This window comes from Triturus cristatus, chromosome 6 (assembly GCF_964204655.1).
Source record: "Triturus cristatus chromosome 6, aTriCri1.1, whole genome shotgun sequence".
Lineage (NCBI taxonomy): Eukaryota > Metazoa > Chordata > Amphibia > Caudata > Salamandridae > Triturus > Triturus cristatus.
The window spans coordinates 449395671-449412869 of record NC_140589.1 but is presented as its reverse complement, the minus strand read 5'-3'; the positions used below and the strand labels follow the sequence as shown (position 1 = coordinate 449412869).

Below are 17199 nucleotides of genomic sequence, written 5' to 3'. Positions count from 1 at the left end.
TGTTAGTCCTTGAGGTACCATCAACGGCATTATTGAGATAGGGACCATAACAAATAGTTGTGATTCTGCTAATAGTGAATGGTGTTAGTAGAACCCATTGAGCAAAGGGAAAACTATATCAGTCAGGTACGCAGGTCCTTATATGGCAACAAATGTAGGGCTCCATACATGTTTGTGGCTCAAGATCACTGAAAAGTAGGGATCATTAAGACTTCTACTATATGGTACATGTGATTTAAAGGTCATTGAGAATTTAAGAGAAACACTATATGAAATGAAACCACCTCCTAGACCTGCACACAGTATGAAGCATTAAATGCTTGGGAGCCTACAGCTCATACCAAAGAGAAAGACATGTATCAGAGTAGAGCAAAGAGGGCAGCGCATAATAATGCTAATGCTAAATGGGATGAAGAACAGCAGCAATGAAGAAATTGTGTAGTTGGGGAAGCTTGAGGTTACCCTGCATTGACAACAGAAAAGCCTGTAATAATCTAAAGCAGGGATATTGAGATGAAGAGACTGCAGGAAAAACTGATGCTGATAGTGAATCTGGAGATTACATTTTAGATGCGCTGTTGTCCTCACATTCACCACCATATGTGGAACATATGGTGGTGAACGTGAGGACAACAGCGTCAGAGTGAGGCTACATTGTCAGATCTAGAGAATACCACAACCTCTAGTGGTACCTTGGCCACAGCCCCTACTGACTTCAGATTGGGGGACCACTTCCAACACACTTGATTGCAATTGCACCTGCTGAAGCGGCCACTACTGTAATTGCTCCAGGTGTTAGATTCTTTCGTGACCATTCCTGCACCAGATCGGCTCAGATGTTAGCAATTCCTGTTGCATCTGCACCAATAAACATTTTTCTGAATTCTGCTGTTCCAGGCGCCGTAGGTGGAGTAGCCACAACAGGGTTTATTCCAACTTCGCAAAACTCACAAATTGTTGCCTGGATCCCGCCATAGAATGTTCAGTCTTTAAGAGATAAGAGAAAGATTGTATTTTATAACTCCAATTGCATGGAGGAAATGGGACATTTGGATAATGAGATTCTGTCCCCATGGTTTGAGGAAACACATGATAATAGGGGAACAGGAGATACAGAAATACCATTCACGAGTCACACAAGAGCAAGATCCCTAGATGTGCCAAAATTAAAATTGAAATTGAAAGAAAATTTTATGGGGTTGTTTAGACAATTCACATTTATATCAATACCAGGAACATGAGCTGATATACCTGAGTAAGGAAATTACAAGGCATGCAGCTACAACACATGATAAGCTGACAGAATTGGCAGAGAAATATGAGGTAGATCTTTCTAAAAGCATTTCTTTACAGAAAAGTTTCAGTGCACAGTTAGATGACGAGCGATTGTTACTATGGGATCTTCAGGAATGAAGTTCCACATTGCTGAATTGGTTAAGTGCATTCAGAAGTGAAGCGATGTTGACATATTAGAGAGCAAATGAGTGAAGAAACAGGGAAAGAAAAAGAAACAATCAGGTACTACAGAAGTAAAGGGTAAATTGCCTCCAGTACTCCGAGATAAGGATGTGGCGTTAACATTTCCTATGAGGGAGATACCAGCTGGAGGGTATGTTCATGTGCCATGGAGTTAAAGTAATCTCGCAACATTTACGAACAGCTTTCCTAAACTGAGAGAGAATCCTGTCCAGTGGTATACACAGATTGACAGGTTTGTGAAAATTTCAAAGGTTTTGTGGACAGATTTGAATACCTTTTTCACCATAGTTTTGCTAAGTGATCTACAGGCTGAGTGTAAAATAGCTGTTAACTGGCCATGTACTGAGCCTCCAAGTGATGCATGTACCGGTGAACCTTGGTCTATGGGGATGACAAAGTATGATGAGGTGATTACCTTTTTGAAGGAAAAGGTACCATCAAGGGACATTGTTTGGTTGCAAATTAAAAGAACAGCTTAGGATGCTAAGGAATCGACTTCAAGATGGTGGATGTCTATTCGCGGCCGTTGGGAGCCCTCTCGTTCAGCCGCTCTGTAACCGCTTTTTCTAGCCCTTTTTCAGTATGCTCTGGGGAGATGTGAGCGCTGCCGCCGGATGCACGAAACGCTGTGTAAGGATTGCTGGTGCTTTCTCGTTCAGGGCGGCTCTGGGTTGCCGTGTTTTGACCCACTCTGCTTGGCGGGCGTTTGCTTTTATTACCGGAGCTGCTGTGGCTGGGACCAGCGCTCTCCTGGCTCCAATTCATGCAATGTCTCCAGCCAAGATGAAAACGCTTAAAACCCGCATGGAGACTGGGGCAGTCGCTAAGAAGTCCACAGCAAAGGTGGACCAGGGCTGCTCAGTAAAAGGACCTCCTGCAGGGGAACGGAAGGAATTTGGCCTAATTGTTTCCAGACCCCCCTGCACCAGTACGAGGGACTCAGACAAGACCCCTAATAAAAAAGCTACACTGGTGCTAGATCTGCCCTCCCCCACAAGCCTGGCCCCACAATCGCAAAATGCCGGATCCAGCAGTCCTCATCAGACGGAAGATGCATGTTCCGGTATACAGTCACAATTGGCACCTTTGGACTCTGAGGTGAGCCAAACTCTAATTTCTGGCAATGTAGAGAGGCAAGTGGCAGGGCGGGTTTCTGAAAGCCTTGGTGGTAAGGGGGGGCTATCTTTGCAACAGAATGAAGACGATCTGTCAATGACAGGAAATTAAACATCTCAAACAGCTCTTCTCAATGCTAAAGAGGATGGGCCAAAGGGGGAAATTGCTACTAATCGAGGGGGAGAAGGCAGAAGCCGTTGACAAGTTATTTTCCCTATCTGATATCTCCGACTGGTCTGGTACAGACAGCCAGGGTCAGGTATCGGACTCCAGTAATTCAAATGGGGGGGGCAAGATGAAACCTCGGCTGCTGTTGCCACAGTTAAGAAGGGGAGGAATCCTCATGACAGAGGTGGTAAAAAGGAAAAGAAAACTCGGGTGTTCTATGGGATTACTCTGTCTCCCCAGATTTAGAAGGCAACATTGCCACATCTGGAAGCAATACAGATGAGGCTGAGCCTGCCTTCTTGGACTCTATATACCAAAGCATCATGGCCCATAGAGATGAAACGCACATTGAAAGTCGGAGGGCCCAGACAGCATGTAGGAAGATGCAGGGGGCTATTTGGAAGATCTCAAAGACTTGCTCCGAGTTTCTGGGAAGAATGGATGAGGTAGAAACAGAGTCAATATACTAGAAAAGGAAGCCTCAACCCATAAATAGATGACAGTGTCACTGGAGAATCAAATGTCGGACACTCGCTGGAAATTGGAGGAATTCGAAAATCTATGAGACACAATAACTTCAGGGTCTTGGGCAGTCCAGAGGGGGTTGAGGGGGGTGATGTTTGGAAGGTTACTGTTGATCTTTTGAAAGGGGCACTTCCTGAGCGGGGGAATTGGGACTGGGCTCAAGAAATACAGCGTGCTCATAGGTTCCCATTCAAGCAGAGGAAATCTTCATCATCAGCAGGGAATAAACCTTGTGCTATCTTGATCTATGTAGGGAACTTCCTCCTTCGCCAAGCAATCTATGATCTAGCCCGCCCGGACCGACAACGATCTTTTAGTGATCATACTTTCTTTGTGAGGCCCGACCATTGCCACTCGACAGTAGACCGCGCTGGTGTTTTTATTGAATCCTGCAAAACTTAAAGTAATCTGGAGGGAAATCCATCACTTTTTCTTATCGGAGATTCTAGCTGAGGAATTTTTGCAATCTCTTGAGTAAAACTCTATGTATGTGGAAGGGAATTAATTATGTTTCTGTTTTTTTATTTTTTTCCTCCTCTTTTTTTTCTTACCATATATCTGTGGTGTTTCCTCTCTTTTGCTTTCTTGTTTATTATGGGCAATAGTCGTTTTTTTCTTCTTTTTTGGGCGGGAATATGGGAGGGCTCCCTCTCCATCACTGGACCTGTTAGGTCTAGCCGTTAGTGAAAGGTGGTGGGAATCTAGAGGAGAGGGGAGGAGGGAGAGGATCAGAAGGGGTGGGGCAAGGGGTAGGGGGTTCAGCAAAGGTTAAGCTGCTTTTTTAAAATATGTCATGATGTTTGTATATGTTTAAGAAAGATTGAAATGATTTCGATGATTAACTGTAATTGAATGTTCTTGATGGAGAGATTTGTTATTGATTGCCAACATAAGGATGATGGGCAAAATTCGCATTTGCTCATTAAATATATGTGGCCTCAATGATAAAAAAAGGGGCATGCTGGCTAAGAGCCTTCGCTATATGCAGATTGACGTAACCTGTCTTCAGAAGACTCTCATACCCTGGAGCAAACGATGGTGGCTAAGGGACTTAGGGGCATATGTATCAAAAAAGCATTTTGCGAGTTTCAAATAGCGATTTTTTAAAAGGAATTTCTATTTGAGAATCGCAAAACGCGATGTATTTAAATATTCACAAAACTTTTGCGATTCGTTAATAATCACAATCGCTATTACCGATTACCAAAATTGCGATTTTCTATTTGCAAATTCGCTATTTAGAAATCGCAATTTTGCGCATCTGCTATTCCGGAGCAGAATGATGACATCACAACCAGAAAGTGTGACTGCCCATGCTGTTCCTGATTGCCTGAGGCTGTGTCAGAGGCTGGGAGCAGAAGCACACCACTCTGAACTGCAACACCATCCAAAACACAATGGACACACAGGAGAAGGAAAAGGAGGCAGCTGGAAGGAAGTGAAAACAGAAATTTAGTGAGAAGGAACAGGAGATCCTCATTGAGGAGATGGCTAAGAGCCATGACGTGCTTTTTGGCAATAAGTCCCTGCACATTCTAGAGTCTGACAAGTGCAAAGTCTGGCTGGACATACAGGCTAAGGTGAAAGCCATAGGTGTGGCACAGCGCTCCATTGGTGACCTATGCAAGCGCGGGTATGACATGCGCTTAAGGTCTAAGGACAAGGTTGCCACCAGGCTTGGGGAGGCAAAGAAAACTGGTGGGGATCTATCTACAGAACCCGCATCCACAGCCCTTGAGGAATTGGTGGAATCCACCCTACAGCCTAAAAGCATCAGCGGGGTCACAGATATCGACAGCTACGCCACGCACAAAACCAGACAAGGTCAAATACTTGCTAAATTAGCTGACACATTACCCACTTAAGAACACACTCAAGAAAGCCCCAATTTCAAAGTTAGGATGCAACTTCATTCCACATTTTCCTGCTCACCCAACAATGCATCATGGGAGAAGTAATCACACACAACACAGTTGAGCAATGACACACAGCAATGATTCTGCAGTTGACATAAAATAGTAAAACAAAAAATGTAACACAGCACGTAGGTACCCAAAATGCAACCAAGTTTATTCAGTGAACAATGAAAAGCAGGACACACAATAAGTAGTGCTTTTGTATTTACAGGTGAACCTGCAACACAGGGTGACAACACAGAACCTGAGGAGGCACAACAGCCACAGGACCAGGCAGGGGGAGAGGACACAGATCAGACAACACAGCCAACACCTGTACCAAACAAACGCTGTCACACTGTGCCTCCACTCCCGGAGTTGGAGGGAGAACTCAAAGGCATACAGGATGAGGCACATCCAGAGCAAGAAGAGCAGGCACGACAGGAACATGAACAGCCCCCTATGCACCATAGGGACGACAGTTGCAGGAGACGCAGGCCCAGGGCACAAACCAGCACAGTGGTAGGAGATGATCCTTCCGTATTCTCAGGCCTGGAAGGCATAATGGTGAAGGTCCAGCATCTGCAAGCGAAAAGCATGCGTTAAATAAACAGACAGCTGGTCTCTGTCAACCATAATCTCACAGACATGAAGGAGTTCATCAGAGAGCTCAATCACACCGTTGCGGAAGGCAATAAGGCCTGTGCAGACAGCATTATTGAACTGACTGGAGCATTCAAAGAGCCCTGTTCTACAATGCAAAGGGACCGTGCATCCAGACGCAGGGAAAAACAACGTCCGTACACCCATCTGAATGTATACAGTAAGGCGATCAACCGTTTGTGCAATGCCACATCAGTACTGTCAAGACGCACAGTGGCGATGCAGATAGAAGTGGCACAATGCAGCCAGGACGTTGTAAAAGGTTTGGTGCGGGTCACAAATGCAGTGGACCAGCTGCAGACAGCAAATATAGGTGGCACAGGTCTCCTGGGGGCAGGGGACAGTGAGTAGGTCTCCAGTTGCAGCAGCATCACCCCACCAATGGCAGAACCCAGACGGCATAGTGTGAGGCAGGGAACTCCATCAGATGCCTCATCAAGGGAGGTAAGTCAGCACACTGAGCGTGCAACTGCAGGACATGGACAGAAGATGGATGCTAATGGGTGAAGTAACCCATGGCATATGTACATTTGTCATTCCATTACTCATGTCTTGTGTACACGACATGTGCAACAGCAAGGGCCACACATAACATGTGTTTGTAGGCTGTGTGAATGCAATTTATCTGACGCTAAGGTTCATTAAAACACAGTCAATCTCAAATCATTATTGGCTATGTTCATCATTACTCACCTAGAAATAGTTGTGTGTTATTTCTGCACGTCTGTGTCAGCCATCAGCTGCCCATGGTACCTCATCCTCATCTGATTCTGCATCTGTGAGTTCTACTGGTATGCCTTTTCTTGTCGCAATGTTGTGCAGCATGGTACAAGTAGCCACAATATTGCAGCAGGTCTCTTGCCCATATGGTAGTGCTCCTCCGCTCATGTGCAGGCAGCGGAACCTGCTCTTCAATACACCAAATGTCCACTCGATTGCACAGCACGTTGACTTGTGTGCGCGATTGTATCTTCGCTCACTTGGACTAGCCGGATTGAGGTACGGTGTAAGGATGAATGCACACACAGCATATGCACTGTCACCTACAGGTTGAAAGACATATGGTTAATGACTGTCCTATCACTGCAGCTCTAAAGTATATATCAGTGTGGTTGACATACATTTACCTAGCAGGTATCCCTCGCCAAATTCGCCCCCAGTGAGACGTGTGTATATTCCACTGTGTCTAAAAATGAAGGAATCAGGTGTACTGCCAGGATATTTTGTAACTATATCAGTTATGATGTGTTTAGCGTTGCAAATGACCTGTATGTTTAGTGACTGAAATGATTTGGGTTCCTGAATATGTACTCATTGTCTGAGGGGGGTGAGAGGGCTAAATGTGTCCCATCTATGCAACCAATGACATAGGGAAACTGGGCAATCTGGTAGAAGTCCAGTTTTGTCTGCTGCAATGCCTGTTGTCTGTTGGGGAATATGATGTGATGTTGTATCCTCTGGACCATTGCATCCAAGAATGCATGGAAGAAGCATGACAGGCAACTCTGAAACACCCCTCCTGCTGTAGCTATCACCCCCTGGAAGCTCTCTGATGCCAGTAAGTGCAGTGGACAGAAGACCAGCACATATGGTGAAATTGTTTGGGTCCTGCGGGTTGGGTGTTCAAGCATAGGTTTTAGCTCAGCAATCAAGTCTAGTATGGTAGCTGAGTCCAGCCTATACTTCTCATGTATCTCTTCCTCTGTCTGCTGGAACAGTGTGATGCGCACTCTGAAGACTTGTTCCTGTCTCCTCCTTCTCTGTGCTGCTACTTAAATCCGCATCCTCCAGGCTATGACATACAGCACTACCATTGTGGAAGTCCCTGGGGCATTCTGGGCCTGTTTAAATAGGTTGCACCTGGTTACCACCTGGCTTGAGTTGGTGGTAACTTCCAGGTGCAAAATTTCGAATTCTACCTATTCGCAATTAGCGATTTTCTTGATACATTGGTTAGCGAACTCGCAATTTGCGACATTATATTTAGCGAATTTGCAGACTGCGGCAAGGTAATTGATAATTCGCAATTTACTTTATGCAAAACGGTGGCCTCGCAAAATTGATATTCGCTATTTTTGCGAATCTCTATTTTGCTATGCGAATCACTGACATACATTGGAGAAGGCAATTTTGCGATCGCAAACACAGTTTTTTTGCGATTCGCAGCGTTTTTGACCTCAAAATTGCTGGATACATATGGCCCTTAGGTTTTAATTTATTGGCATGCACTTGGCAGGGGACTACCACAAGGGTGGTCACATATGGTTTGGGACTGTGCAAAAGAGTTAAGGAAGATAAACTGAGGCGATGGGCCATAGTGGAATACAAATTTCCAGGTAATAAAGACTCTATTACAATCTGGTCTATTTATGGGTCTAATTTAGATGATCCTGATGTATTGAACTATCTAAGTACTGAACTTGCCCTATGGGCGTGGCCCTTGATCCTTTGTCGAGATTTTAATTTTCACTTAGATAGCAATTATAATATTAATGCTGATTTACCATATCAGGGTCGGAAAGTAAGAGTCTTTAAAGCCCTGCAGGGTTGGGTGAGAGAACAGGGTTTGATCGATAGCTGGTACAAGTGTAGATCAGCGGATCCAGGATTTACCTATTATTCGGCCCCTCATAATAAATTAGTCCAGTTGGATTATTTTTTTTATCTCTTACCAACTAGTCAAAATAGCTAAACTGGAGAGCTATCCAAGGGTTATCTCGGATCATAATCCTTAAGTAATCGAAGTCTTATTGTCCGGTGCTACTAGGACGTAGCGGTCCTGGACCTTGGAAAGAAATCTCTTGGGTGATCAATTATATCGGGATCATATGACTAATTGGACTGCCAAATTCCTTGATATTAACAGAGGTTTATTCTCTGATACTATGGTTTGGGATACTTCTAAGACGAAGATTCGAGGACAGACCTTGAGCTTCTCCATCTCCTGACAGAAAGCTCTGCAGAAGGAAATTGGGAAATGGTTCAAGCAGTTATAAATGGCGGAGCTTGAGCTTATGGGGAAAGTAAGTAAGGGGCTTAATATTGAGGAGTCTCAACAGGGAATTTCAATTATTAAATCTAAAACACATCAACATTTTGGCTCAGAGATGGCAGCTAAACATGTACAGCATAGGCCTGAATTATATGAGTTGGGGGAAAATACTCGGCGGGTCCTGGTAAAACGCCTTTGACAACGAGAGGTGTCGAACAGAATTGATAAAATTAAAGATCATTTATGTTATGTTATGTTATGCAGGTTTTTTGTATAGCGTACAGCTACTCCAAAGAGTGTCCCGACGCTTTAGAAAGCACACTCATCTTGGAACACAACGACGGAAATAAACAGAAAGAAAATAAAGAAGAAGAAACCTAGTAGAACCTGAAACTAAGAAGTAAAGAGCCAGGTTTTAAGCCCCTTCCTGAAAGCCAGCAAGTTTGGAGTGCTACGCAGGGCCACAGGCAATTTGTTCCACAGCTGAGGCGCTAAACATTTGAAGGAGCGGCCGCCAATGCGAGCTCTCTTCGCGCGGGGCACTACAGCAAAAAACAAGGCTTCTGACCTTAACGATCTGGCCGGACGGTAAAAAGACAACCTGTCCTGGAGATATTTTGCTCCAGATCTGTACAAGGCTTTGTGTGCCAGGGTGAGAGATTTAAAAACTATCCGCTTCCGGACAGGAAGCCAATGGAGAGATTCCAAAAGGCCCGAAGCTCTGGCACAACGAGGTAGTCCAAAAATAGCACGTGCTGCTGAATTCTGAACGACCTGTAGTCGTTGAAGCAGGTATTCAGGCAGGCCGAGATAGAGAACGTTGGCATAATCTATTCTCGAGCCTATCATCGCCTGCACCGTGATCTTCCTATGTTCCTCCGATAGCAGAGGGAGGAACTTGCGAAGCATCCGGAGTACGCCAAAGCAGGTCCCTGTGAGGCCGATTACCTGCGAACGTAGTGTGAGGCCATTGTCGATCTTAATCCCAAGGTTTTTTGCTACCAGGGAGGAACTAGCTGGTGGAAACATGTTCTCAGGCCACCACACTTTCCAGTCCGGGTCCGAGCTGCACCCAAAGAAAAGGACCTCAGATTTATCCGAGTTGCACTTGAGGCTGTTTTGATGGAACCACTGAAACACAGCCTCAAGGCAACCCTGGATCCTGCCTCCATCGAAGTCCGCACCCCTCTCACAGGTGAAGAGGAGCTGGGTGTCATCAGCATAAGAGACGATCTGGGCCCCGAAAGACTCCGCCAGGGCCGCCAGAGGGGTCATAAAGATATTAAAAAGAGTCGGGCTCAGGACAGAGCCCTGAGGAACTCCGACACCCCATGGCGACATATCGGCGGCGCAATCAGAAGCCCAGACCGATTGTCGACGACCTGCCAGAAAAGATCGAAACCACTGGAGCACCGTCCCACAAAGACCAATCTCAGAGAGTCTAGCAAGCAGACCCTCGTGGGGGACGGTGTCAAAGGCCGCCGACAAGTCTAACAACACCAGCATCGCTCTCCCACCCGAATCCAACACCTCCTTTACCGCCTCCGAGACTTCCAAGAGGGCTGTTTCGGTGCTAAGATTGGTGCGAAAACCCGACTGGGTAGGGTGCAATAGATCGTGGGCCTCCAGGTAATCGGCAACCGCCCTATGCACGTGCTTTTCAATGACCTTCGCCAGAGCCGGCAGGAGCGAAATAGGTCTATAATTCGCTAAAACCTCTCCATCCAGACCAGGCTTTTTAAGCAGGGGAATAATCATAGCCTGCTTCCAGGACTGGGGAACCACACCCTGTGCAAGAGAACAGTTCAACAGGGGGTTCACAAGAGGATTAATGACAGCTGCCATTTTAGCCAGAAATTTTGCGGGGCAGGCATCCCGAGGGGAACCTGACTTTAGTCCTCCCATCAGGTCAAGAGAAGCTGACAGCGAAAGAGGGGGGAAAGCCGCCAAAGCCACACCGGCACTCAGTCGGGTAGCAGCGGCGTTCTCCACCCAACCTGGTACCTCAGGATCCAGTACACTAAAGGAATCCTGAATCCGCTGGATCTTAGAGGTGAAAAAGTCCGCAATCGCCCTGACCCAAGGCGCAGGAGGGGGGGTCTGGGCAGGCGCTGTGCGAGAGGCTGTAAACTCTCGCACAATGGCGAAAAGCTCCTTACAGGAGTTGGAAGCGGCTTCAATTCTTCTAGCAAAGTAAGCCTTCTTCTCCGCGAGGATGTTCCGATGGTACGCTCTCGCCAGAGACCTGTAAGTGAGTTTCGCCGTCGCGTCGTATTTCACGCGCCAGGCTCTTTCCGCAACCTTGCATTGCCGACGCGAGGCCGCCAATGCTTCCGTGAACCAAGGGGCAGAAGCACCTTTTCCGGGTTTGCGGGGGGGTCTCAGAGGAGCAAGCTCATTGAGCCATTTAGACCAAATTCAGGAGTCCCCAATAGAAGAATTGAATGTCTTTAACCCCTTGAGTGCCCCGTCCTTTCCCCGCCCTGTGCCGGCCCTTTCATTAGCGGGCGGGGTTCATGACGAGATAGTCTCGTCATGGGCACAGCGCAACCGCGGCCCATGACGAGACCATCTCGTCATGGGCACTCAAGAGGTTAAAAAATATTATGAGCAATTGTATACTGAGGGAGGGACCTCACCAGATAGGGGATCATTAACAGACTTTTTGAACGATCTAGAAACGATGGAGGTCTCATATGCACAAAATGAAATCCTCGCTTCCCCAATTACTGGGGAAGAATAGAAACAGCTCTAACCTCTTTAGCCTTTGGTAAGGATACTGGCCCCGATGGTATTACCCTGGAGTTTTATAGGGTATTTTCAAAATCAATCCAGCATGAGATGCTGCAAATTTTCCAACTGGCCCTAAGTGGATACACCCCCAGATTATGGCAGAAGACAGCTATAGTTGTGTTTAAAAAAAATAGGAAACCTGATTTGATACCAGCATCGCTTCGACCCATATCACTTATAAACTGTGATAGTAAAATCTATTCTAAAATACTCGCAACTAGACTAGGCAAGGTCATCACCCCTCTGGTATCACTCTGTCAGCATGGCTTCCTCCCCGGCAGCCACACGACAGATCACATCCATCGGGTTATTGCCCTCATTGATTGGGCTCAGGCCATGGAATCACTGCTGGGGGTAGTCCTGTTGGACGCCGAGAAAGCATTTGACAGGGTCTCCTGGCAGTATCTGTGGTCTGTCCTGCAGTGGAAGGAATTCTGTGGGGAATTTATTCAGTCGATCAGGGCATTATATTTCTCGCCAAAAGCAGTATTTCGCATTTCAGAGCAGGACTCAAAGGAGCTTAACATTAGTAGAGGCACGAGGCAGGGCTGCCCGTGCTCTCCTCTGCTCTTCGCCCTCTATATTGACCCTCTTTTAAGAAAACTGGAGCTGGACATTAACATCAAGGCGGTGAGGGTCAATGATATTGACTATAGAGCATTGGTGTATGCAGACGACATCGCAGTGTCAACTACAGATGTTGTTTTAGCAATCCCAGAGTTAAAGCTTTTAGCTGAACAGTTTGGAACCCTGTCAGGCCATAAGTTGAATATTGAGAAAACACAAATTCTCTGCTCTGGAACATTTCAAACTACAGATCTCCCGATCGATCGTCCAAGAGGCAATATTCCTGGGGGTTAGGATCACAGCTGCTATAGACAAGATACCTCATATGAATATTATCCCAATAATGGATAATGTGAGCCAGAAATTGGAAAGGCTAGATCATCTGCATCTCTCTTTATGTGGTCAAAGTAATGTTTACAAAATGTCTGTTCTCCCAAAGTTTTTATACATGTTTAGGACGGTTCGTCTAGAATTCTCCTCGTCCTTCTTAGCAAGGATTGATAGGATCTGTCAGGGATTCTTATTGGGGTGCTGTAAACTAAGAAGGGCGGCCAAATAGATGACCCTTCCAAAACAACGGGGGGCTGGGCAATCCCTAGTTTTTTTCTCTATTATTGGGCATCCATTCCACAACATGTGGGTTTCCTATTAGTCGGTATAAGACCAAAATTCCAGAGGAAGCCAGACAAACAATATATGAAATAGGGTTGGGGACTGGAGCTAAGGGCTGTCTGGTTAGGATGCTTGAACCCAGTTATTATAAAAAAACTAAATGTAAAATATTGAAAGCAGCTTACAGGGTTTGGAGACATGTATGGCGTAAATTGAAGATTTCAATTCTGAATGCATATACTCCACTTTTCGCTCCAGGTTTACTTCCACCAATCTTTCAGGACCAAGTTACTTTTAGATGGGGGAGATAAGGACTTAGGACCCTGTGTGATCTGTATAGGGAAGGTCAGCTCTTGTCATTTATGAATCTGCAGGAAAAGTTTGGGGTGGATAAAAGGGACTTTTTTAAGTATCTGCAGACACAGATCTTTTTTGGTCGTAGTGAGAATAGGATAAATGTGATATCAGGAAGGATTGCCTGGATGGAGTTAGTGAGGAGTAAGTCCAGGATTGGGAAGATTGATCAAATGCTAATTCATACTTCCCCGTATGTCATGGAAGCCCAGATTGTGAAATGATAAAATAGGCTTGGAAGGGAGGCACTTTATATTGAGGACTCACTGGAGTTGGCAAACCAGGTGCTCTTAACTGGGAGTCTTAGAAGTCAACATTTTATGTCTGTTTTTGATCTGTATTACACGCCAGCAAAAGTTGCTAAAAGTGCTGAAGGGAGAGGAGGGAGAGGAGGGAAGTGCAATAGATGCGGCCTAGTTGCTGCTGATGCTTTGCACATGCTTTAATCTTGCCCAAAAATTGACATATTCGAGCAGGACCTAGAGGCCTTCCGAACTAAGGTCTTAGAGTTTCCTGTACCAATCACCCAACTCTACTTATTCTGGGGCTATCAGATAGCACAGAGTTAAACAAAAGAACTAGGCCTGAAATAGATAGGTTTTCTGTTTATTGCAATGGCTATGGCTCGCTCATGTGTTACTTCTCAATGGATAAGCACTGACTCTCCTACTTTCTCCAACTGGCGGTCTAGAATACTAGCTATTTATAATATGGAATCTTCAGTGTACAAGCTAAGGGGTCGACAGAAAAGGCAGTTTGGGCAAAACTTTATTGCACAGGCACTCTTCCTATACTATCAAATGTAACCTAAAAGGTGAACTGCGTAAAATCTCTAGCTACTGTATTTTTAGGAACCAGTTGAAAGCCTTTTTGTTTTAATAGACTTCCCTGTTTCATTCTTGTTTTTAATCCTCCAACTACTATTTTCTAGGCAGCGCCGAGATGCCCCAGGGTGAGTTGAGCGCTTTAGAAAACAATTAACATAACATAACAAAACATAACTGAGCCGCAATTTTCTGATATTTCTTGTATATCTGTGAATGAACTCTGTTTTTTATCTCTTTTCTCTCCATGTATTTGATGTGTTATTTATTATGTATCTAGAAAATGTCATGACGTATCAATCTGTCATCTTTAGTTTTTTTTCAAATTAAAAAATCCAATAAAAATAATAGAAAAAAGAAAAAAGGATGCTATGGAATTAGTGCATGCTTATTATGAGGAGACATATCTTTTTTTCTCTTTGCTACTTCCTCTTTGCATGTGTGCTGCATTTTGCTGTACACATAAAAAGAGGAAATAGACTCAAAGGAATGTTTTTTTTGCAGGCAGGTACCTCTTCCTGTACAAAAATTTTCCTGATCACAATGCGGACACCCCTGCATTATGACGCAAGGGTGTCTGCGCTAGACAGCACAAAGCGTGCCAGCACTTGTAGAGAGCACAGCTGCTCCATTTCTTTGAAGGTATGATGCAGTCATGCTCTCTTCAGCACACTAACTTTGCGTGCTGCTCAGTGGTTAATTTGTAGAACAAATTAGGAGGCAACTTGCACCAGCCCATTTCTCCTGCTGGCGCCCCCTAAAACAGAATCCTGTGATTCTGGACAAACCACTTAATCTTCTCCCTGTGTGTAAATGAATGTGTCATTAACTGGTGCTTCTGAAAAGCGCTGGTGTTGATTAAGTGTCTAGAACCGGAAACCACTGACTCTTATTAAGCACTAGATGGTGCCTGTTAAGATGTGGATCATTGTACGACACCACATTTTAAAAAATAAATAAAAAACAGCAGCTTTGCCAATGGTTGATTAACAGTAATCCTATTAAGAGTCCTAAAAAAGACTTTAAAATAAATAATGCCTTGACTAACAGGAGGACTGAACTCTTTGTTAAAAATTAACATTGCAAGAACCGGGTAGGATTGCACAAAGTTAAGGCAAAAACCAAAACATTACAGTCGATGTTCTTATGTAGGATACATACAGGACATGGAGTTATATTTGTAACTTGTTACCCACACGGCGTAGCATTGAATCCCACCGAGCAGAAATTAACGAAGCAATGAAACAATTAAAATCCAAACAAACCTGCACCTGTTTTCCATACCCTTTCCCGACAGCTAGTCTTACTTTTTGCACTGACAGTAGCTTTTGCATAAACGCTGCTTACTTGATATTAAAGCCAAACCTACAAGGCCAGGGCTCTTCCTTCCTTCGAGCAACAGACGGCCAATCATCCAGGTGCACACCTCCATGACCCGAGAATCACTTGAGAAGCACGGCAGGTTGGGGGAGAAGGAGTCATTACGGCCAGCCAAGTCCTGGACCGGCGGCGGCAGCTCATAATTAACGACATGCATTCTGAACAATTGTCTGCCATTCACAGGGGCCTGTTCTCTCACAGGAAGTTTTTTAGCTGCACTGGAGGCATGATTGCCCAGGCTGCGATTCACTTCATACCAAGTCTATTCATTAGCAAGTTACAAGTCAACCACCATGGTGACCGTCACTGGGTTCAAAGAAGAAACAGCATTAGTTTGACTACTTACTTGGTTACTTGTGGGGGCACTGCGTTTATTAATTGGCCTGCTGCTCCCACGTTGCACCTTGTGTTGAACTGCTGGTGACTCGTGTGGTGTGTGTGCCGGGGCTGGGCGTGGCATTTGGAAAAAATCCACGCACACTGCGGCGGCCCCTACCCACGCAGAACCAAATATGGCCCAATCAGTGTCCTGCCCACCGGCAACACTGAACAAAGGGCCTAAGGCAACTTCACATGGAGATGGTTTGGATTTGTATCGTCTCTCACAGCACAGCAACACTGTTTACTGGGGACTGAGGAAGCAAACAGCACTATCTTCACTGAGTGAGGTAATTATATTTTCTTTGCCATAGAAATAATTAAGTGCCGGTGCTAAGCACCGTTAAGCCCCTGCACAAATTAAGCACTCTGTGGTGCACCACATGTGAGCAAATCTGGCTCGTTGTGTTTTGCCACATCAGCTGTAAATGAGCTGATGTATTGAATTAGATGTTTGTTTGACCATTTGAGGAAGTATTATTTTAGAAATTACTCTATACAATTCACCTCTGGTCAGGCATTTCAGAAACGTGCAACATTTGTAGATTGTGAACAATATTCTTCGGGCAGCTGAACTTTAACCACCTTGCGATATAGAGGATAACATTACAGACTGCTTATCGAGAGAACACCAAGATTTAACTGCCATTTTAAAGAATTAATGCTTTCCACACAATGACAGCCTTTACAGGTGCACAATGTTTTATTTTACTTTAGTGTTGCAGCACAGGGCAAGATATAACACACACAAATACTATTTATTTCTATATTCAGAACATATCCCCAGACAGCCTCCACTGAGTGTATCAAACTGAGTAACTTAACAGAGGCATGCTTGCGTCAGCAAGATTTCAAAACAATGGTGTAATAAATTGGACTATTAATGGGGGTGGGTGACTACCCATCTCAAGTAACAATCACAACTCTTGTCAGGATAATCCCTTAAAGCAGTGCTTAATTTGTAAAAAACAAAAGAAATAAGTGTACCAGGGCCCAAACTTTTGCTCAGAAGCGTGGGTCTGCACTATCAAATATCAGAGTGCCGAATACGAAGGCTATGTAGTCTTGATTCCACCACATTCCTCTTTAACCCTCCACCAGACACTCCCTTCACCTTATCTCACTCTTAGAGGTTTATTTCATCCCTTCTTTCACCCTTAGTCACTGCATTCCTGTCACTGTCTTCCTCCTTCTTTCTCCTTTTTCTGTTTTTCTCTGTCTTGCTCAGGATCGAAGTCTGTTGAGGAAAAGTAAGTGCTGAACCTCTATAATTGAATGTCAGTAAACCCCACCTGCAACCTTCAGGTCAAGCACTGCCTTAAAGTCACTAAACTAACCTGAGTCCAGCCCCCTGGTAGTTTTGGCCTAGACCAGACAGCTTAATGTGGAGCAAAGTGTAAAGTATTTGTGCAGTACCAAAACAGAAATAAAGTCAAAATGCAAAACAGTAAAA

General features: G+C 44.9%; 1 long non-coding RNA gene across 1 annotated transcript; it reads right to left on the bottom strand.

The window, feature by feature from the left end:
- Nucleotides 1–5385: 5385 nt before the first annotated feature.
- Nucleotides 5386–15819, bottom strand: LOC146817291 (uncharacterized). Its single transcript, XR_014962526.1, has 3 exons — nt 15715–15819; nt 6540–6889; nt 5386–5765 (listed from the first exon to the last, which is right to left on the bottom strand). It is a non-coding gene; the product is annotated as an uncharacterized LOC146817291 (long non-coding RNA).
- Nucleotides 15820–17199: the final 1380 nt, after the last annotated feature.